The sequence below is a fragment of the Thermobia domestica genome, chromosome 6 (genome assembly GCF_964235325.1).
Source record: "Thermobia domestica chromosome 6, izTheDome1.hap1.1, whole genome shotgun sequence".
Classification (NCBI taxonomy): domain Eukaryota; kingdom Metazoa; phylum Arthropoda; class Insecta; order Zygentoma; family Lepismatidae; genus Thermobia; species Thermobia domestica.
This window is the reverse complement of record NC_137459.1, coordinates 69,307,095-69,331,695: the sequence shown is the minus strand read 5'-3', so window position 1 is coordinate 69,331,695 and position 24,601 is coordinate 69,307,095. Positions and strand designations below refer to the sequence as shown.

The window sequence follows — 24,601 nt, the reverse complement described above, 5'->3', positions numbered from 1 at the left end:
TCGAGCCTTTCCATAACACTATGGCATACAGTACAACACAAAACCTTATTTGTATCAGTTTCAATAAATGTTTCTGAGATGCGCTCTTTCAATTCATCCACTGGTCGGGATTCCTCTCGTAAACATTGTTCTTTACAACCCCTCCCCCACAAAATAAATCCACTGATGTTATCATAGCTGAACATGGCGGTCATTCGATGCTGTTGCTTCTTCCGAAACAACGCTGTAAAAACGCTTGATTAAGGTACTTCCTTACTTGATTTGATTTTTAGTTTAGCGTTCCTTTCAGCAGCGAGGCTATATGAGACATAGTCCTACAGCTTAAGTGGGATCCGAACCACATGAGCTCCCGCTGGAAATCGAACTCGGGTCTCAAACACCAAAGGCGCGTACGCAAACAGCTTAGCCACGAAGGAGCGCAGGTAGTTCCTTAATGAGGAAGTGCTCTATCTTGCTCAAAGAGCAGTTCGACGAAGCTATCTCCGGTGCTGAGCTGTGGAATTACCACATCATGAAGCATTTCTAGGTAATTTTTCCCATCCACAGTTCCATCAAAGAAAGCATGTTCGACAATGCCAGGCTGGTTCAGTTGAGAAATCATGAGAACATGAAGATTGTAATCAACCCATTCTACGCAGCTATGCCTGTTCACGTTACCTGACAATTTGGACAAGATTATCTTATCCTGAGGGTCTGGTTCTAAACCGATTTGGTCATGCATCAGTTCGCAGAATTCCAGTCGATGATCACTTAACAGTTACTCGAGGAAATAGCTTAATAATCTTCGTAAAATGTAAAGGATGTATAATACTGTTTGCAATTATTGTTTGAAAAATCTAAAACGCGAAACCAATAGTGAAACAACTGTAAGATTACTTTTGGCCCACTCAGTACAGTAATATTATGTCAGCATGAATTGTTGTTGAGTTATTCCAAGTAAAATTTGAAATACTTTCTTTCTTCCTTTTCAAAGGGGTTTTGCTTTGTTTTAATGATTAGAAAAACCGGGATTATTTATGTTGTCGTAAATGTGTTTATGATGTCGTATTTCACAAACTGAAAATAACATTCCAGAACCCTTTTACTACCTTCTTTCTTAGTATTTTTATGTTCTAGGCAGCTACATTCACCAAATTTCATTTTTACAATTATATATATATATATATATATATATATATATATATATATATATAGCGTCAACGGGTGTTTGAATAGTTTTTAATATCAGCAAACATACTTTAGTGTATGATGTATGAAGAAAATGTTGCTGCAAAAACGTACCTTGCTGTCGTATCAAAAAGTTGAGCTTGCAAGGATATATATACAGAAAAAACATATCCATATATACACGTAAGGTTTTAATGAGAAGGTTTGGTAACATAATACGTACTACACGGGAAAAAAATGTATTTTCTGTGATCAGTTTTATGTCCCATGATTATGCCGGTTAGGCTAAACGAGACGATGATGATAAGAAATGAATGAAATGGTGGAATGAAGAAAGTGGGAGGAAACGGGAGAACCCCGAGGAAACCCACGCACACGGTGTTTGTCCACCTCAAAGTTCACTTGGCGCGAGCTGGGATCAAACCACTGAGCCACCGCGACCGTTCCTGTGATACAGACTAATCACAATCGTCATCACCAATGTCAAACAAAAGTGCTGAAGTATCGTTAACTCGGTAAGAATTTGTTTTCAATAGGCACAATTTCAAGCCATTGCATATTTAGTCCGCAAGCGTGGGACATGGAAGCGTGATGACCATTTCACACACGTGATATCCATGTGTTTCAGGTATTCATAATGTGTCCCTGGTTTGCGTCACGCATTGTCAATATTATAGAACAAGAACATTGTGGTGATGCCGGATTCGTGGTCTGTGATGACATTATGTTAGGGGTATCAACACCCCTGCGTATATTTCCGCAGTATACTATTTAGGATACGATCTATCGGGACGTTATCCTGCAATAACATGTGCAGTGCATGTTGCTCTAGGTTTCGTCCAGTGGACAAATTATGACCATAAATACAGGATTTGGATGGTGGAGGAGTACCTGGAACACAAAGATATCATGTGTGTGGAGTGGCCACCACACTTTCCGGTCCTTAATCAGATCGAGTACATCTGGGATGTCGGATTGCAAACCGAAATCTCCAATTCTGGACTCAGGATGATCTCAGACGGGTTTTTATGCAAGAGTGTGGTGTATTACCATAGGAGCTCTAGCTGGTTTCATCCTCAGTGTGGGAACATGGTGCACTACCAATATAGCCGTTAGAGTAATCAAATCTAATTACTAAATATTTCTGACGATGTCAAACGGAACCAATGACCTTAACAGTATGAACCTATACAAGGTATGTCTTACAGTCCACACTTTTTGTCTTTCTGTGTCATACAATCCTCAGTGTGGTCCCTGGACATTTCTCTCGCATGTTCAATGCTCGACATTGGTCCCCTGTTTTCATTCGTTTCTCACTTCCCGTAATGCCTCTTAACCTTTGGACAAAAGTGTATTAAAAATCCATCTTTATATCACCCAGTCATCTGATAACTTCAATATCCAACAATTTTATTAAGTTTCGTAAACAACTTCAGTTTTTGATGATTTATCTAACGAAAGTACCATTTAATTAGAAATTATATCTTGACATTATACAAATTGGTTGAAGGGAAACCCTAAGGCCTTTATAAGAGTTTTCTGATCGTTGTGCGTATTATGACTTATGTTCAAAAATACGTTAAGAATCGAAATATCGTACGATATTTGTTTAGTGGAAGCCGTTTTCCACCAGAAAAGTACAGGATCTTTTGCCTTTTTAGATTGTCTAGTTTCTTTTCTTTTATTTTTTTTTCGGATTAGAAACATTCCCTGTTAATAAGGATTTACAGTCAAAATATCTAGGATATTACCATAAAATTCTTAAAGATAAGCTGATTTTTTTTTTTTTCAGATTTGTCCCAAATAATAATAATTATTATTTTAGTAATGTTTGGACTGTCTGATTCTTGGTTACTAAACATTATTTCTACATTTAAACACAAAGTATGTACTCTTTACTAAAGCTAAAATCTCAGCATTTGTCGAAAACAATATAGGTATACATTCATTGTTTATCAAGAAAAAAAGGGGGGCCTTATTAGAAAATCGATATATGTAAACAGTTGTTGTGTTGTTGATTCCAAACCACAGAGTATAACAAAATTCAGCGTTTGTTTCATTCATTTGAAAGCAAAAACAATTAGAAAGTGTTTCTATACGAGTATATCGTACGGCATTGACCTTCAATCACTTCTATATGGTATAATTACGATATGTTCTCTTGTTGCATTAACCTGTTGCACTTGATCGTGCCACTTTGAGTTGGTGCGAACATAGTAAACTTCCCAACATTGTGTCCACTATTAAATTGTAAATAAATTTCTCTTAATCATCTTCAACGCCAAGACCGTCGCATGTACCGTTAGCTCCGCCTACAACTTTTTGTGGTGAGGCAAATATTATAGCTAGGTGCTTCTCTCTTCCTGTGGGCATTGCAAACAAACGTCCACGCATGCAAAACATGCATTCACTACTGCAATGGAAGGATAAAAAAAATCTTCTGACCCTTTCGAGAACATATATATGCATATTTTGTGCATGTTCATAAATTGCTTTTTTGTTCAAATAAAGAGAAAATAAGTAACTACACACAAATGATATACAAGCTCCATAATCATCCTTATTAAAGAAACAGAAATAATTGTATTTACCCATGTCTGTTCTCACTTTAGTGTCAATGCTATGAGCCAGATTGAAAAACGCTTTAGCAAAGTGTCACTTCAAAGAACAGAGGGAAAATTTGTTAAACCCTAGAGCTACATAAAACATTCTTTTTACGTTAAACATACGTACTACTAACCAGTGAATTAGCATGAGCTAACTTATTTTTAATTATTGTTGTTCATTTGATGATTTTGGGGCCGCGGTGGCTCAGTGGTAGAGCGTTCACCTCTGGTGCTTGGGGTCCCGGGTTCGATCTCATCCCCCGCCAAGTGAACTTTGTGGTGGACAAACACCGTGTGCGTGGGTTTTCTCGGGGTTCTCCCGTTTCCTTCCACTTTCTTCATTCCACCATTTCATTCATTACTCATCATCACCGTTTCCTTTAGCCTAACCGGCATAACCGTGGGACGTAAGATTTCATTTCATTTCATTTGATGATTTTTAGTACACGACTAGACCATAGCCTAACTCGTGCTTAATCACGCGAATTTTATTATAAAGTGCATATCCTAAGGATGGCGCAGGAGTTCAAAATATATATGCTAGAAATTGAGTATCTTACGCTCCTTTCAACTTAGGAAGATGAAACTTGGTACATAATTTCTTCATTTAAATAAAATAGAAACTGTGTCTAGTTTTTTTTTCAATTTTCCGTTTTAAAAAAGACAAGGGGCCGTTTTGTTTTTATAAAAAAATAATTTAATGTTTGTTCGCGAACTTCTCCTAGCTGAGCCAATTTTGACTAATTTTTGTACGTGAGTGTTCATTGGTGTACCTTATGGTTTTAACACCTTTTTGGGCAAGGAGGCGAAGGGTGATGGATATGACATGTAAAAATATGTTTGACGGCTAACTCTCCTCTTAGGCCGTTCCACCGGTCTTGATGATTTTTTGTACATGAGTGGACCCTAGTCTAACTTTGGTTGTAGTACATTTTCGGGAAAGGGAGGAGAAGACGCGTAAGGGTGACATTCAACAAAAAAAAAAAAAAAAAAAAAAAAAAAAAAAAAATCGAAATCGATCAATATTAATGTACAATTCATAGCTTTTCGAAGAATTTAGGATTTAGATTCTGGACTTTCGGCATCTATGGCAATTTAACCCGTCACGTATGAGCGATGATGTTCCTCGGCAAGCACACCAAGGAAAGGGAAGGAAGAAAGGATTGGGGAAGGAAGGAAGCGGTCTGGGACCTATAAGTTAGTACCAGCCCGTCATTTGCCTGGTGTGAATGAGGAAAACCCAGGAAAACCTCATTCAGAATGGCTGGCCTGAAAAAGCTTACTATACTTTTTCAACCGAGTGCCCCCACCGGGAATCGAACCGGGAGTGCTCGCACCGATTGCGAGAGCGTTAGCGACTACGCTACGCGGGGCCACCCATAGCTTTTGGGGTTGCTGAGATAATTAGTAACACTTACAAAGTCATTGAAGTCCAAGTTCAGCCCCATCAATATGAACTGGGGTGGGAAGTGCGTGACATGTAGAAATAATAGGAAACGTACGAAATTTGTGCCCAATCTATGAGATGAATAGTGACACTGCCGACGACATTTAAGTCCAAATTCATCTCCCATACATATACTAAAGGGAGAAGAGAGTTCAAACACTTTACATAAACCTATTCTCTCCGTTCGATGAACGGGCATTTCAGCTAATTAAATAAATAAATAAATAAGTTTCGTAATAGATGCCATGGTAAATCAGTACTGTACCATTGTGCGGTTAACGAAAGCTTGCATTTGAGAGATATAGTTGTGCGTGCTGTAAGTGAAAGGAAGATTATGTCTGTCCTCTCAATCATTACAATACTCTTTCACATTGTTTGTAGGCAACCAATGCCACTGACCACGCTGTTACCAGTAGTCGAATGTTGAATCATCTGTGAAATAACCAGAGTAGTATTATTTCTGTCAGTTATACATTACAAACATTATACGTCATACGTTACAAATCGTAAGTTACAAACCAACTTATATTATTACCATTTTAAGAATTATGACTTGTTAAACGATCTTAAGTTTGTTCTCAGAGCTGCTGTGTCTACTATTGCAGAATCTTTGCCAACGATACTTCCAACGCACCACGTGTTCCAAATCAACTGTCAGACGCTAGTTTTCATTAACCATACAGTAGATAGGCTATATCTAGGGCGAGAGATCCCTGCTTTGATTCCATGCCATGTAAGTTTGTGGTAGACAGCATCATGTCCTAGAGTTTTCTGGTTCACTTTCTGAAATATTACTTGAATAACTTTCATTTTTTTTTTCTCTTGGTAAAGGTGTATTTATTTAACCTTTCGGTAGTCGCGTCTGTCTATATAACACGGGCAGTCGCGCGTTGTACTTTTTACAACACTTAACAGTAAAGATGTTATTGACTTATATTCACATTGTGATCCCATTGTCACATTCAAAATAGTAAAAATAAATAAAAATACAAACGACACATGCAATAAATTCGGTCAGTTGCAATTCAGTCAGTTCAGTCAGTTAGTGACTTACAACAAAAACAACAACACTGTTGTACTTTTTACAACAGGGCGACTGCCGAAAGGTTAAAGTAATGAGGTCTTAAAACAACAAATGTACATGATTTTTAATTACGTTTTAAATAATGATGAAATAGTTTAAATCTACATATCGGAACTAAGTATTGTTAAAAATGATATCAAAGTACATACCATTATCATATTAAGAGTAACCTGGTGTTGTCCGAAATCGAATGCAAATCTTCTTTGGCAACGAATACAATGGGCAAAAGCTATCAAGTAATATTTTTCTCTTTTCAACCAAAGGATGCAGAGAAATATCATGAAAGGACAGCAGTTTTTTTTTTTTTTGAATCTGTGCTAGTTTATTTATTCAAAATGTTTATTTATTTATATTTTTATGTATTGTTGTAGTAGTACTTTCTTGATGTGTCATTTGCATGAGCCGTTTTTACTATTAGTTTCCAGAGGGTATTAAACTTAAAAGAATAATCTTGATATCATAAACCACGTTTACTTTTCAATTTGTTCCTTCCTCTTCTTTTTTTTTAAACTGTTAGTAAGACTCATTCTGCTGTTTGTGGGGTTGTTAACCCGCCGATGACTGTCTCACAGCATAATTGCATTAGTGAACGCAACAGAACGGAAAGGTTTGTAAGCTTTGGAATACATTTCTATGCAAAGTGGCTCCTATTCAGTATAATTTTGGTGTGAAATATCAACATCGGGTGTTATTACCACAGTGATGAACTTAAAAAAAAAAAGTTTTTACAGTTTGGACTATCAATTGAGCCAATATTAACCTTGCTTTCGTGCTACTCAAATAATAAACCAGGTACAAAATTGTAATTGAACTTCCTGTAGTCATAGTTCAAGTTCAGCATAATTGAGTACAAAATAGTAGTTACCTATACAAACAATGTTGTTTGATAGTTGTAAGGGTGTATGTAATTTGAACTTAAGTTTCATCTGACATAGCGCATCAGGGCTGAAAAGAGAAAACGAGAGAGAGAACAAATATCCAAATGAAATCAAACAAATTCTTATGTGGAATAATTTAATCCTTACTTTAAGTTATTATCTGACTTTTCGGAAGATAACTTTGCATTTTCAACGAACTTAGAAAGTTTGTTACTGAATTTTCTGTGTCTGTCTGTTATTTGCGATTTTTTTTTTTTCAATTTTGAGCCCCGCATTTGATAAAACATCAAAAATTATCTGAGAAAGTGATAGAATTTTTCGCGTCACTCTTACTGTTCCCGAGATATTGGTCAAAAAATGCCCAATTTCGGGAGATTTTAAGGAGCCATGTCGCAGGTCGGGAACAGGGGCGTCATTTAGGGGGGCAGGGAGAGGTATTTGCCCCCCTGAGTTTGAGATTTATATAGATTTTATCAATAGTATAGTAGTAAGTCAGTGAAAAACGCTATATTTTACTTATATCAAGGTGTCTTGCCCCCCCCCCCCCCCCAAGCCAAATCTGAAATGACGCTACTGGTCGGGAACCGTAAGTCATAGAAAAAATAGATAGATGATATTTGTAAGGGTGATCAGTACCTAAGAGGATGGTGAACGTTTCAGTATCAAATAGTAACCGGTGGCCAGTGGGCAACTGGCCACCGTTCCCCAGATATTGACCAAAAAAGTTCGAATTTCAGGAGGTTTAATGAGCCATATCTCGAGAACAGTAACTCATAGAGAAATGATATTTGGCAATTTTTTTGCGAGAAACATAAGATGTGGACAATAAGATTTACTTTTACATGTAGGAAACATCACAGCTATCCTTCCCACTCCATATCTTCATTTTTTTAAAGTTCGTTCTGGCAATGCTCTTGGAACATTCTGGTTTTTAATCCTGGGGTGTGTCCACCTCCATCGCTTCAATCATTTGTAAAATATGAGCATCTGAATATTATTGTTTATTATAGTAAATGTGTACAATATGTTTTCATTGTCTTTTTATTTTTACCTTGTTCATAATGAGGCTAAGAACAATCGAATTTATAAGTACGAAGTCCATTAAAAAAAAAAAAAGCAATTAGTTTTCTCCTTCAGAAGCTCAGGATACATCTTGTTCCCCAGGCTCTTGTTCGTGAATGCATAGTAGTGGTTCGGATACACACACTACTCCTATGGAAAATATGCACATGATATGTAGTTGGAGAGACGGTAAGAAAGACACAGTTTGGTAGACCATGACGAAAATGAAATTGAATATTTGCTTTATGTCCCATGTTTATGCCGTGTAGGCTAAATGGACAATAATGATGAGAATGAATAAAATATCAAAATGAAGAAAGTGGGAGGAAAATGAAGAAACCTGAGAAAACCTACGCAAACGGTGTTTGTCCTTTATATAGCGCACTTGGTGTAAGGTGGAATCGAACCAGAGACCTCACACATCAGAGGTAGACCAAGACGAAGGTGAGGGGATAATAGCTAAGTAGGAAAACATAATGCAAAATTTTCAGAAATTGGGCTGGGTAACAACAATTCTATCAAGCTTTCGTATCTGTTGCAATGAATTTTTGAGTATCTTAAGCCATATATTACTAGAATACAGGAAATAGCCAAATATGGAACATACAGCGTACATTTTTCCTTTTTTGTATAGGTTCTCGGTCGTTCTTCGTTAATGCAATGCCAATAGTTTTTTTAAAAAAAAAAAGAAAGAAAAGGAGAAATACTGACACAGTGGTGGTGTCAAAAACGATTCTGTTGTGGTTTGTCAATAAACCCTTGTCTTAAAAAACACAATAAAAAAGTTTCAAATACAAGGTCACAGACGCAACAGTCGGCCTGAGAACAAGGATGTGGTTGCTTGTGTTAAATTTTTTGCATATCTTAAATTACTCTGTTCACATGTAAGCATGGAGAGAAATAATGCAACCAGACAGCTAAACACTAAGATATCATTGTTATGATTCAATATTTAAAATAGTGTGACACGTGTCTTGATAACTAGAAACGAAAATTATGTGACAATTTAGGATTTTAATAGACATAAAATACCTTTCTACTTTGTGATTATTATCCATAATGTAATAATTCAGCGCTGAGTGCTCATTTCAATTGGCAAGAGGTGTCGGTTTTGATCACTTGCACTGTACCACTAATTTAAGTCGCATGTTTTCTTGTTTTATTATAGTTTTAGACATGACTTTTATCCTGTAAGAACGGAAGTTGTGGACAAACTGCGCTTTTTTTTTTAGGATTTTCCAATTTCATCTCACTTTATTCATTCACAGTTTCACTCACGTCTCTCTTAGCCTCGGTGCATAATAATGGGACGTTAAACTAATGAGAAAACACTGAAGCAGGGAAAAATATAACTTGATAACACATTTTACACTCACTTTCTAGTTGATTGGATTCAGTGTCCTTTCCAGTACGAGATTATACAAAGGTAGTTATATTCCCTAACTTCCTATCGCACGTTTCCAACGTTGAATTGATTTGAAGTTTAACGTCCTTTTCAGCAGCGTGGCTATGTGACACGGGACCTACTGATTAACGTGGAATCCGAACTATATTGAGCTTCCGCCGGGAATCAAACCCGGGTCTCTCACACCTCGCATATCTTCGGATTCGCGAGACTGGCTCTCGGGTCAATCGGCTTCGAGCTCAGTAGCAAAGTAGTTTAAGAGGCAGCATGATTTAGTACAACTACTATTTATTAACAAAATCGATTTAACATGGACCATAAACACCTTTCACTATATATCCTTCACCTTCAGGTCTATGAAGGTTTTTTTTTTGTTTTTTTTTTTAATGGCGCAGTAGTTCATTGTGAACAACAAATACTTAATGCAACTGTGTTGACAGGAGTTTCATGCGCATATTGAATTTGTAATTTATTATATTAATAACACATACACACAGAGAGAAAAAAAAAGTTCTGTGCAGCGAATCCCAGGGTATGTATTGGATGTATTTTGGTACATATAATCCAAATTTCGAAACCCCAGGACGCTTGGCCGTCAATATTTTTTACGAGCGAAAAACTTGAGCAATTTTGAATAAGGAGGATACATAGGAGTATATATGTGTATACATGTAAGTGTATACACTCTTTCCCCTCATACCTATTCTGTCTAGCAATACAAAACTTGGTACACACATTTCTTATTCCCTATAGTATTTTTCGAGATACATTTGGATTGTGTGCTTTTACCCGGAGCCACTCCAGAGGGGTCCAAAGTTGATGGGAGGGATTTCCGGAGAGAATTTTCCCGATATTCTCCCAATTTGCCCTGTTCAAGTGCGCTGCTATAGGCCCCAATACATAGCTTCTCTGGGAAGCTTGTTTCATGTTGAAGAGATTGAAAAATAAACCATGACTTTCTAAGGATCAGTGTTTATGCAATAGCTATTTCACTGTAAGTCTACGATTTTCTTTATACTAACAGAGTTTATGGGCTCCAGGGACTTAATCGGTTGTCCATGGCACCTAATTTTTTTTTGTGAATGAACATATCTTTGTTATGTTTATCGAATGGACTAGGTTTGATTCGGATGTCCAGATGAAAGGTTTATGTCCTTTCTTTGTTAGTTTAACTAAAGGCAACGTGAATAGTGGAAAAAAATGGCTATTTCTAAATCCACATGTCTTTTTTTTTTTCATTTCTCAATGTCTTCTAATTTATTTTCTTTGGGTGATCCTCGAATGCACGATGACAAACTAATAAAATCAAGATTATACTGTGAACAAATTCAAGTTCTTTTCTTCTTTACTTTAGATGCACCCGAATAAAGTAAACTATTCTCCAAATAACATCAATAGAACAAACAGCGCAGTGATCGAATCGTTATCATTCAATAACAGCGCAAAAGAACAGTTATTGTTGACTGTGTATGCCAATCTTGAAAGTCAAACATTTCTGTTTTAGTTTAAGCGGCAAAAAGAAAACAAATCACGACAATAATAGTAGATCAGTTCCGTTCGTTTGTTACATTTTCCACAACTTCTTTCAGACAAGTTTGCCAACATTTAGCAGAAAAGAATAGAAACACTGAAGATTTACCATCACGATTTTACATTCGTTTCGTTTCATTTAGCCTAAATGTTTGCTTTTCTCACCGTAATTTTGAATAATTACAAACTATTGAAAAAAAAACAATTGGCACATCGATTAGTAATATTGATTTAAATTTAATCTAAATGCTATGTACTGTATACGTACTGGCGGTGTTACAGAGTTAGCAAGTATGGATTTAGAAATACCATAATATAGAGTTTGAAATACACACAGTACGGTGAGATGTGACTATGTAACTTCTCCTTCACAAGAACTGCAGGTAGAAGTATTCGCAAATAATGAGTTACGAAAGAAAAGAAAAAAAAAGAAAATAAGAAACATATAGACAGATAGGCCTTTTTCTATCTCCTGACTTGTAAAGTGCAAAGTCTACAATGTCAGGAGTCTCAGGAAAGTCTTAACAGCTTTTCCACATGTTGTTTTCTTTAGGAAGAAAGGTTTTCTTTTATTTTTTGTTTTTATTTTTCAGGAAACGTTGTCTTTATTTACCAGAAGCATGCTTACTGATAATTACTGCGCAGCGATGCGTGTAATTTTTTTTCTTCAGAAGCTTCCCAGAATGTAATATATAATTGAAAGGTTTCTTACGAAAAGAAATTCAACCTTTTTCCTCTCATCTATTTTAAAGTAAAATAGTGTTCACAATCTGGGCGTTTGCGTAAACGAGAAAAAACACTAATAAACTAAAATTTTTCTCAATCTCAACTCCTAAAATCAGGAGAACGACCTTATCAGATGTTTCAATTCTTTTCCATACAATTTGTTATTCAAGGAATACAAGCAAACAAACATGACTTTTTTTTCTTTTAAAAGATTGTCATTTGTTTGTTCTTTGGACTTGAACGTTCATTCAGTACCGAGGTTAAATTTGTCGTGTACCCACAACCTAATATAGGATTCAAACATGTCCTTCCGTTGAGAGTTAAAGAAAATACTGTTATTTTCTATCTGGCTTCAGGCGTTTTACAATTAGAAGGAATGAAATGTAAACGTACCGTAGATAGTAATATGGTTTGATACATGCGATAGCAATGTATGATTTAAAAGCTATCACTATGCTATTCACTTTTGTTTCTTATCATTATCAATGAGATAATAGTCTCATTGATATAGTAGAGTATATAGTAGAATATAAGTAGAATATATAGTCATATAGTAGTATCGTATATATAGTAGAATATATAGTAGTAGTATAGTAGTAGAATATATAGTCAGTGTATCTTACGAGTGCTTATGTATGGACGTAAAACGTGAGTGCACAAACTGAAGATTAAGCTAATCAAAGAACAATGGAGAGACACATACAAGGGACAAGAAGAAGAGATACGAAACTAAAAATGGAAAAGTAGAAAATGAAGCTGTGAAGAATTAGAAATGGGTATGGGGGATCATATACCTAGAAACAACAATTTAAGGAATGATCCAAAAAATGGATCAAAAGATTGCGATCTTGCCCAATAATTAGGCTTTTCTTATCAGGGCCACAAAATGTTTGAACAGCCCCTAAATCGAGTTTTCTTTTCTTTTCTTTTCTTCTTTTCTTTTCTTCCTTTTTTTTCTTTTTTTTACGGAATAAGCACATCATACTGAGTTAAGTGATAGTTTGGGTTTGGCTGCACTATATCTAGTTCTCCAGATATAAGGCGTATAAGGGAATTTTTGATTGAAATGTTTTTTTTTGGATCAGGGGCCACAAAATTTTTGTACAGCCCCTACTCAAGTTTTCTTTTTTTCTTTTTCTTTTTTTTTTTACGGAATAAACACATCATACTGAATTAAGTAATAATTCAGGTTTGGACACACACTATGTAGTTCTGCAGATGTAAGGCCTACAAGAAAATTTTTGTCTGAAATATATTGGACCTTTCGATACAAAAACAGCAAAAGAAGACAAATATTCTGTATTCGACTTGGAAAAATAAGCAACCAAGAAGACGATCAAATGAAAAATGGATAGCCGAAGTCAGACAGAAACTATTTAGATGTGAAAAGCAGCAGACACAAATGTGAAAATTAAAGGTAGAGCATTGTAGGTTATCCCATATGGCAAGAGTGTGAGTGAAACATGCAGGAAAAAGTAAAGATCTTCCTAAACTAAATTCTAGTGTGCTATAGTAAATTTCTGATTTTTACTATAATAATAATAATAATAATAATAATAATAATAATAATAATAATAATAATAATAATAATAATAATAATAATAATAATAATAATAAAGCTTTAATTTGATTTTTCCTCGGAAGGATGAAGAATCTGTTATGCTGCTTCATTTTCGTCTGGAGATAAGGACACAAAGCTTCAACAGAAGCACTAAAAATAGAAAATAATTATTCATTACCATTCTCTCTCTCTCTCTATACATACATACATACATATATATATATATATATATATATATATATATATATATATATATATATATATATATATATATACAGGGTGGCCCATAATTATATATATATTTGATCGACTATAGTATTAGTAATTCTGGAGAAAAAGTTTCGATATGGCAACATTGTGTAGCCTGTAGACATGACGATGGGCTTGAGAGAAACATTCCCGAACCGATGTATCGGTCGATGTGTGCATGTGGAGTGGCCAGCTCGATCTTCCGATTTGACTCCCCGTGATTTACTTTGTGGGGTGTTTTGAATTGCAAAGTGTCTCAACATAGTAGAGTTTCACAGGATACCAGAACGGATCTGTCAAGCTGTTTCTAAAAACGTTGCTCTTCGTCTCCAGGAATGTAATGATTTCTATGGTGCATTGGTGGACCATGCCACGGAGAACAGATATTATTCGGAGAGAGGAAGTTGTTGTAAGGAAAGGTATGAGAATAATGTGTTAATGATCAATTTTATGTTCAAGTCATGTGGTAAGTTCCTTTAGCTCAGTTTCTGAAACATCATATTATGGGCCACCCTGTATATATATATATATATATATATATATACAGGGTGGCCCATGGCGTATTTAGGGGAGCTTCCGGGCTTAAGCCCTCCGAAATCTTACTTACTATAGTAAAGTATATGAAATATCTTGCAGAATGTTCACATTTTCAGGCAAAGCCCCCCCCCCGAAACAAAATCATAAATACGCCATTTGTCAACCTAGACATATTAAAACCTCGTAAAATTACCATTAAAACTAAATTTACATTGGACATTAATTTGTTTGCGTTGGCACAGGCTTCAGCTTTTTAAAAATAGACTAGTTCGATGTGCACTGTCTACTCAGTGCATCGTTCTGTTATGACCATGAATCTCCTTCCCACTGTGCATGTCACCTTACTCACAAAAGTAAAGGATAGGAGACTCACAAAGGAAGTGAATTAATTGCTATGTAAGATGTTGGAGTGAGTTTGTAGCAAGTTTGTAGAAGTAACATGATATCAAATGGAAATATTTTTTTCTAATAAATCCATATATGTCCGAGTACGCCTCATTGCGTCTCTTGAGGTATTTGAAGTTCCCAGTTTGCATTAGGTTTTGCCATTCAGATTTAAGCAAAGCGCCTGCAATGTCTGTCAACCCGCCATACGTAACTTCTCTACTGACTGGTTGCTTAACACCGTAGTTTCGGCCTGCAACAATGTATATACAACGAACTCAAAAAGTTCGTTACTGAATTATCTATGTCTGTGTGTCTGTCTGTCAGTCTGTCTGTCTGTTATTTGCGATTTTTTCAATTTTAAAGCCTGCATTCGATAGAGGATCAAAAACTATAAATGGTTATATTTTTCGCGTCACTCTTACGGTTCCCGAGATATTGGCCAAAAAATGACCGATTTCCAGAGATTTAAGAAGCCATATCTCGGAAACCGTAAGTCATAGAGTGATCATATTGGTGTTGATCAATATCTGAATGGATGGTGAATATTTTGGTACCAAACAGTAACCAGTGGCCACTGCCCAACTGGTCATTGCTTTGGCCCAATGGCCAGTTGACCAGTGGCTACCAATTAATATCGGTACCAAAATGTTTACCATCCTCTTAGGTATTGATTAACACCAACATAATCTCTCTATGACTTACTGTTTCTGTGATATTGGCCAAAAAAATGGCCAATTTCTAGATATTTAAGAAGCCATAACTCGGAAACCATAAGTTGCAGAGAGATAATATTGATGTTGATCAATACCTAAGAGGATGCTAAATATTTTGGTATCAATACGTAGTAACCGGTGGCCACTGTCCAACTGGCCACTGATTTGGCCAGTGGCCATCAATTAATATCGCTACGAAAATATTTAATATTCTACTAGAGATTGATTAATAGCAATATCATCTCTCTATGACTTACCGTTCCCGTGATATAACCAAAAGATAGTTCCGATTTCGGGAGATTTTCAGGAGCCAAATCTCGGGAACTGTAAGTTACACAAAGATGATATTGGTGTTGATCAATGCCTAAGAGGATGGTGAACATTTTGGTACCAAATAGTAACCGATAGCCACTGATTACCTGTCTACTGGCCAACTGGCTGCAGTTCACCAGATATTGGTTAAAAAATTTCGAATTTCTTGATATTTGAACAGCCATATCTCGAGAACTGTGTCACAGAGAGATGATAATTTGTTAATTTTTGCGAGAAAGAGAAGGTGCAAATAAAAGGATTTACTTTTACATCTAGGAAGAATCATAGTTATTCTTCTTGCTTCATCTCTCCATTCTTTACTTTTCTTTTCTTTTTCTTTTCTTTTTTTTAAAGTTCGTTCTAGCAATGCTCTTGCAGCATTCTCAACTGGTAGTCTTATGGTTTCAAAACGGCCCCTAAAATGTTGAATAAAACTATAACGACACGGTTTTTGAAAATTTGAATAAGAACTGAACAATATACGCAAAATTTGGAATTGACAGGCACGTTTCTAGCACTTGTGGTTTTTGAGATCTTACTATCAAAAGAATTGCGGACAAACATATTGTCCCTCTCGAGATAGGAGCGTATCTCATTTTTTCAACTTTTCCGGGAGACAAGTTTAGAGATGTTATCATAAGTTTATTTTATCGTGTTCTGTCAAAATTTAGTTTGACCTGGTAAGTTATATATCTGAAAGGGAGGAAACCAAACTAAATTTTAAAAGAAGACGATAGATTAAATAATGAGAAAAGATTTCAACTTTTCTCCTGGAAAAGTTAAGAAAATGAGATACGCCCTTTTGTCTCGAGAGGTACGATATAAACCTTAATGACTTATTTTCAGCTCTTAAGAGCTTATTATTTTCTGCTTTATAGCTCTTATTATTACAGTTATTTTCTACTCTTCAGCGGATTTGTTGAAGTCAACTAATGTTTTATTTTTAATTTTTTTCTGCTTTTGGTGCTTTCTTGAAGCCGATTGCTTTTCTTTTCTTCAATTTTACGTTTGCTAGACACCTGAGCTAAGCCCTAGGACACTAACTTCCTGTAAAATGGGTCGGCCCAAGAAACATGAACATACACACAGTATTAAAACTGTCAGCTCTTGAAGAATTTCATAATCTAACTCCGAAGATTATTATTAGATCTTAATGAAATTTATATAAAACTACCACAAAAGCATGCTTTTCCAAACTAAAGAAGAAGTATCAAAATAGATGCTCTTATGTCCAAGTTATGCGTCATCAGACACACAGTTATGGTATGAAAATTTTCAGTTGTTGACAAGTTTTATGGTCTAGTTCTAAATACCATACAACATCGGCCGTGGGTTTTCCCGGGGTACTCCCTTTCCTCCCACATTTTCATTCCATCAATTCTTTCATCATCATTTACTTGCCTTAATCAGCCGTCTCCCTCCCTTAGCCTGAGGGGCATAATCGAGGGACGTTAAGCTGAAATATTTAATTTCATTTCTAAAAATTATAGTTAGATTCTTATGAAGTTTATATGGGACCAGGAAGAAAGATATATATTTTGCATAGTTCTAATAACCAGAATACGAATTCATAGAGATAAAAACAATTCCGTTCATTGATTACAGTTGCTTTTAGTTCAAGAACCTTCAAGCTGAATATGTGACGTCTTTCATCCTGATGCAACTCTAGCATTCTCCCCCTCTCTTCCCTTACCTAAATATACTGTTAGCAATGTGTATGTCTTCTGTAAAGACAGTGGCCTTCGGGAGTTAATAATGGATATTCTAAAAGAAACACTCATTGTTTGGAAAAGAAAAAGCTCTTATGAAGTGAGGGTTTATTACTGGAGGATGTCTAATTGTTTAGTAACGCCCAAAATGGTCCTAGTGTGTCGAGGCGATATGCTTCAAGGATAACGTGAGTATTATGTAAGCCAGTAAAACAGTAGGCGTAGCGAGAAAAAATCATGACATTTTTTCGAGAGATGAAATCGAGAGAAACGTCACTTGTTGCAAAAGTCCAAGTTTTTGACATGTGATATACCTGGAAAATGTTGTAATCCTACATTTCTTATTAAGCTTATTTCGTAATTGGCAGTATTTTTGCTATTGGATTAATATTCTTTTAGTTGTCTGTGCGTTATTCATGTCAATGTAAAATCTGAAATTTTAACCCTTGGACGACCAAGCGGGATACCTTAGATCCCTCACCGGCTGTTTTTTTTCTTAATTCACTCTAACAAATACGTTCAAAAATATTGATCTTCTAGCTATGTGTCGCTTTCTAAACCACTGTCTTTTGCAAGCCTTGTGCTTACTTTTGGCAGAGCCGTTTAAAGACAAAATAATTTTTAATCGTATTGAGGAAATTTAGGTCCCCGCTCTTCACGTATACGATAGGCTATCAAAATTTTTCATTCACAAGTAAGAGCGCTGGACCAAACATTTCGACTTAATTTATAAATTTCTAGTAGAAATTCGGTGCTTCTAAATGTCTATTTTTCTTAAAAATAATAATGCAAGATTTTTTAAGACTACTGCCGATAACGTCTTCACGTTCTGTGAGCTAGCTGACGAATTGTTGCAAAAAATCTAATTTACGTGGAAACTATGAGTAAAAGTAAACGTGATATTCCCCCCAAAATTCTACCAGCCCCTTGTCACGCTCCTGTCATGTCCTTTTGGATTCACAGAGATACAACGATACTTTTGTATATTCTCGATGTGAACAAATCTGTTAATTCTCCTTTCAACTCAACATACATCAGGTGAAATTTCAGACACAAGTGACAAAAAAAAAAAAAAAAAAACTACAATTGCACAATTGCACTACAATTCCAAAAACGGCGAAGTTAGAGACAAAATGACACGAGAGTATACATTAGCAAGATCAAAACGGAGATGGTCCCTTCACTTTTTTTATTTATTTATTTATTTATTTATTTATTTATTTATTTATTTATGGAAGTTCTATTCACTGCAACTGTCAATAGTTCTATTCACTGCATCCTTTACATAACCAAACACACGGACTGGGGGAAGGTAAAATTTGACAGAAGAAAGGTGTATATTCGAGAGTTGTGCAAGGAATTAGGACTTGCCTTAGTGGTCTCTCGCATACGAATGACACAAAATATGCACAAGGATACCAAGAAAGATATTGAGACAGCTTTTTCCGAAGCGCTGTCAAAGGAGGGAACTGAAAAAGAGATGACTGCGGGTCAAAATCAGGCTAGGAATACAAAACGAGGAAGATATTTCCTCTGCAGAAGGAAAGAAGACAAGAAGTCTAAAGTGAAATGCGACTTGTGTTAAAGGTGGGTGTGTAAAGAATACAGAAATTGTGTAAAATTTATCAACTGTATTGGTTGAGACAAAGCAGAGTCAAAAAGGAAATTATTGGACTTAGAAGTATCCGAAATATATAAACTAACCTAAACTAACTATTGTGTTACGAGATAATAAAAAGGTTTTTGTAGACTCAGAAGATTAAAATGATTTAATACAGGGGTGCCCACAAAGGGGTGCTATGACGCAAACTGCGTCATTGAAATATTTGGGGGTTAACAATCTATATAAATGTGTTTGAGGGGGTGTAAAATTAATCGAAAAGATTTTTTTTCATGGAAGAATACCTACGGATAGACAATTGAGAGGTGGGGGTGCGTCACGGACATGAGGGGGGTGGGGGGGGGGCACCACTGTTTAATAAGTTGTCTTCATTTAATGGAACCAATTGAACGGGTGAGATTAAGAAGGGAAAGATTCCACATAACCAAACTTTTGGAAAACTGAAAAAAACTTCATAGTAACCAAACAAATACTCACAGGAAGAAACGTACTATTGGAAAGTTGCTCCTTATAACCTTAAGTAACATATACGCAAAAGTGTTTTACCATTACATTCTTATTACGGTTATTATATGAGTTTAAAAACGGTGAAATCTTTCCCTTTTTAATCTCAACAGACTTAGATGTCGATAAAAGTAAAGAAAAGTGTATGTATGAGCTTAAAACTGTTCCTTACTTATTGTTAAACCAACAAAAATAATGAAAATTAAACATTATTCACACATGTTATAAAAATAAAACATGAGATATTGGTTTGTGCCTTTGTACACTGTTTCTATTACTGCTCACTGTTCTCACTCTCATGCTCATGAGCAGGCCACTCTAAAAAATTATTGTAAAGCACTCTGGCTTGTTCCGGCACATAGTAAACCACTTTGGCAACATCCTCGAGTTTCTTGTTTTTTATGGGAACGATTCCATTATATGTCTTTTCAACAGAAGGGTCTGCTTCACCACCTTTGTACAGTTTTAAAACTTCAGTTTGTAGCCCATCTATAAAAGTGTGAGCTATAACATATCCCACTTTTGCTGCTGTGAATGTTAAGTGTTTATAGGTACTGATTTTAAAAGGATGTTTGGTTCGAACACTAGCACAAGTCTTTTTGAAAAATGTCGGCCACCATCCTTTGAAGTTCAGAATTTGTTCGTTTGAAACGGATTTCACCTGAAACAAACGCTGCTTGCTTTTTGCTGTGCTAATCATATCGTTGTATTGATCAGGGGAATAAATCCTATCGTGGCGTTTCATGGCTCTCTTAATAACACCAAAGTTCCAATCTCATGGGAGAAAACTGTGTCCTGTAATGGGAAAAATACATGTACTTCATTAAATCGCCTAATAATAGTAAGAAACAGGAACAATCTCACCAAAGTGTGATTGTGGTTTTGCCAGGGACATGAGTCACTGAACACGTATAGAGTTTTTACTTGAGGGTTAACACTGTTGTTTATATAGTAATACAATAAAGAACATACCTCGTTTGCTCCCTTCTTGGCAACTCCTTCATGATAGGTGTACATAGTAGCTTCTTCATTTCCTAAACTATGAACACAAAACACGTAATGCCATAACTTCCTTAAATAGAACATTTCCTGAACAGGTATGTACGGCAAAGGAAGATTTTGCATAAAATCAAAGCAGATTCCATGTACGTCATTTCTATTAGAGCATAGTTCAGTTACTTCTTGCATTTTCTTGTAAAACTTACTTGCTCTTCTTTTATGAATCATCAATTCAGCTAAAGCGACCCGTTTGGCGTTGTCATTCAATGTCGATGATGATATTTTTGTATTTAGGTCTTCACACGTTGAACACACGTCAACTTGCGGCCTACCGAATCGGTACCCATAATTTTCCTTGTAATAAGTTAAAAACTAGTCATATTTTTTATGTCTTTTAGTTCTGGATGATTTTCCAGAAGCATTTTATGCTTCTTTGTGCATGTCAGCCCAGCCTCTAAATATGTAACAGGATTGGAAGAATAGTGGGAGGTTTTTTGGGGTAAGACTCGATGTGTTCCTTTAGCACTATTAAAACATCATTGGGAAATTTCTTATGGTTATCGTGTTTTCCTCTCATGTCAGTAGGTTGCTCGCCTTTTGCTAAAACTTGTGTTAGCCGATAAACCACTTCATTGTAAACAGCATGCAAGCTCCTAAAAGCTTTCCGGCAAACTTCTACACGGTTAGAATCTTTCATAGCACAATATTTAAACGATGAAGGAAATTTCTTAGAATCAGGACCTTTAGGCCGATGCCGTTCAACATCATGTCGTTCTATCAGACCTATCAGATAAGTGTCCTGTTTATTCTTTGGTCTACCACAATAAACACATTGAATTATATTTTCTTTTTGGTCGTTATTAAAACTAACTGCACACATTTTCTTGCATTCACAGTCGGGTCCGGTCTTGTTTTGTTTTTTTCAACTAACCTGACACTTGTAGTCACAAACTCCTCCCCCTTTCGTCTTGCTGTTGTCATCATTGCTGTGATATTTCCAGATCCTCTTCTCTTTTTAACGAGGCTTTCTTCACACTCCGAAGCTTCAGAAATTGTTTGAAACACTTATTAAATGATGACACAGAACAATCACAAATAAAATCTAAAAACAATCGCAATCTCAAAATCAAGCAACTGAAAAGCACGTGTGTTGCATTCTCAAATCACTGAGCGCTCTGTTGGAGGGAAGAAGAGCTAAGCGCTGCTGAGCACATGGAGCTAAATAAGAACATACTAGACTGCCTACCGAGTAGGGTAAATTGAGACTACCACAAGTCCGCTCAACGGACCTTAACTCGGCAATATTAACCGATCATATTTTCTATAAAAAGCAATTACAACACTCGTACTAATGGAGTTAGATATAATATGAACTAGAGGAACTGCATATGTAAAGCCTATAAAAGTGACAACACGGACCTTTCCTAGGAAATAACCGTAAACTGGCCTCCATTTGAACAAATTCCGTTCCATAGCAAAACAGTAGGAACTTCACATACCTAGGCACTCCAGTATGTTCTTATTTAGCTTCATGGCTGAGAATAAGAAGGGAAAGATTCCAGGAATGTTTCCTTTCTTAACCTCAATCAAATTTTTCACGTGCTCTTACGTCATACTGATGAAAGGAATCTTTCCGTTTTTAATGCCAAAATATGCGTCTTAATCAAAGGAACAAATTGGCTATTTCAACTCATTTTGACAAAAAAAAAAAAAAGGAATCTTTCCCTTCTTAATCTCACCGATTCAATTCTATTTTACTCGACTAGAACATTCCAACATTCATTAGCATTTCTGCCGATCTTGGATGTCGTTATCTGAATGAAGGGAACGGCCTTTATTGCATGGTTAATTTACAGAAAATATAGCGACATAATATGTTCACATAATAAAACCGATGTGCCTCAGCGAAAAGACGCATTGTGTGTATTCTGTAGCTGAGTTCAAGGACATATTGCATGCACAACATTTCTACTTTGTTATGGTTTATGCGTGATTCTGTAAAGACTATTTATGAATTACGATAAGAAATTTTACGTAAGTTTTCATGATTGCTGCTTCTGTAGTGCATAATACGATGGGTAATAAAATTATGTCCGCAATGGATAGTAAAAAATGAAATGAAATGAAATCTTTGAGTTTGACGTCCCACGGTTATGCCGGTTAGGCTAAAGGAGACGGTGATTATGAGAAATGAGTGAAATGGTGGAATGAAGAAAGTGGGAGGAAACGGGAGAACCCCGAGAAAACCCACGCACACGGTGTTTGTCCACCACAAAGTTCACTTGGCGGAGCAATGGATAGTAATCATTGAATTAAATGAAAAGAACATGTTTGTGTTAGATCTAAGTGGCCGCAAAATGTAATACAAGAATTTTACAATGGTTCAGAAACATTTATACAAAGCTTTCTGCTACTTACCATTACATTTTGAACTTGTTGATTCAGAAGGAAACAATTGTTCCATATTCTATTACATCTTAAAGGTATGAGACTAGAGAACTCAGCTATATTTTTATCTATTAATTTGACTTGTAGTTAGCAGAACTTGTATAATCATCTTTAGAAAGAAAATGACATATTTTATACTAGTTTACATAAATATTATATATGAATTATGTCATTTACTTCTGTTGCTGATTGGGGGCGCGGTGGCTCAGTGGTAGAGCGTTCACCTCTGGTGCTTGGGGTCCCGGGTTCGATCCCAGCCCCCGCCAAGTGAACTTTGTGGTGGACAAACACCGTGCTCGTGGGTTTTCTCGGGGTTCTCCCGTTTCCTCCCACTTTCTTCATTCCACCATTTCACTCATCTCTCATCATCACCGTCTCCTTTAGCCTAACCGGCATAACCGTGGGACGTAAAACTTAAAGATTTCATTTCATTTTTCTGTTGCTGAATGTGAAGTTACCAACGCAAACTGTACACTAGTACTGTTGAATTCTAGTAAATCATCATTTGAATAAAACTCGTTGATTGTGCAAGTGTCCGATATTCAAATAACATAAAAAAGAATGCTCGAAAAAATATTCGAATTATTTTAGCAGCACTAGTATATCTCGTGTTGCAGAAAGATGGAGAAGATAAAATGGACAGGAAGAGTAACAAATGAATGTGTTTTTAAACGGACAGGAGAGAAGAGGACGTTTCTTGTCACCATCCTTCGTAGAAAGTCCAATTTGATTTGACACATTTTGCGAAGAAATTTTCTTCTTCATATCGCCATAGAAGAAAAGATGGAAGGAAAACGAGGAATAGGAAGAAGAAGAACACAACTGATTGATGATTTTAAAAAAATAGAAGAAAATATTGGGAGTTAAAAGAGGAAGCTCGCAATCGAGAAACATGGAAGAAACATTTCCATGCCCAGACTGAAAATTAATAATAATAATAATAATAATAATAATAATAATAATAATAATAATACGAGATGTCATTAGTTCCAGGACCTGCCGAAAGGCAGAATACTATAATAGTATACCCCATATACCTTCTACATATTTTTTTTAATTACTTCGGAACGAGTCAATGAATTCAATTCGATTTTCTTTTACATAGACAGCAAGTAATTTTTCCTACAGTACTGAAAACGATAGAATGCAGGGTGTATTTTATATGTAGTCATTTTCTTAGGTGCACTTTATCCCCCTGTAGAAATCTTGTAATTTACTTAATGACAAAACCGCATGTTGGATGTGTATAAGTACAATGTTTACCCGTATCCATGGGCGTCTCTGGCGGGGGGACGAGGAGGACGCGTCACCCCAATAGTTTAAAGTACAATATATTCAATGTTTTATTCTAATTTAATTCATTTACTAATTACAGAATAACATATCAATAATAATATTTATATTTATTTGGAATATAATATTCAGGCTGTGATTATAACAGAGTTTTTGTCGTACCTTAGGAGGTCCAAGAAGGTAAGCAGAAAGGTAACAAATGGAATCAAAGATAATAAACAGGTTGGGTTAGGTACTACCATTTAAATCACTTTCTTTAATGTTCCCCCCACCCAAATTTTACATGCGAGAGACGCCAGTGCGAGAGTGCCCTATCTACTGGTGGATCTTTCTATTATTTGTAGTTGTTGGACCTTTATGTTT

General features: G+C 35.9%; 1 protein-coding gene across 2 annotated transcripts in view; it reads left to right on the top strand.

The window, feature by feature from the left end:
* Positions 1-24,601, top strand: part of LOC145688046 (uncharacterized) — a 139,664-nt gene that overhangs the window by 77,890 nt on the left and 37,173 nt on the right. Inside the window, exon 1 of one of the 2 annotated variants that reach the window (XM_081761750.1) lies at positions 5,931-5,953. The exons of the other annotated variant lie outside the window; for it this stretch is intronic. The gene's annotated coding sequence lies outside the window, so the exon portion shown is untranslated. Of the gene's footprint in view, positions 1-5,930; positions 5,954-24,601 lie in introns of those variants that run through there. 2 annotated transcript variants of the gene reach the window in all.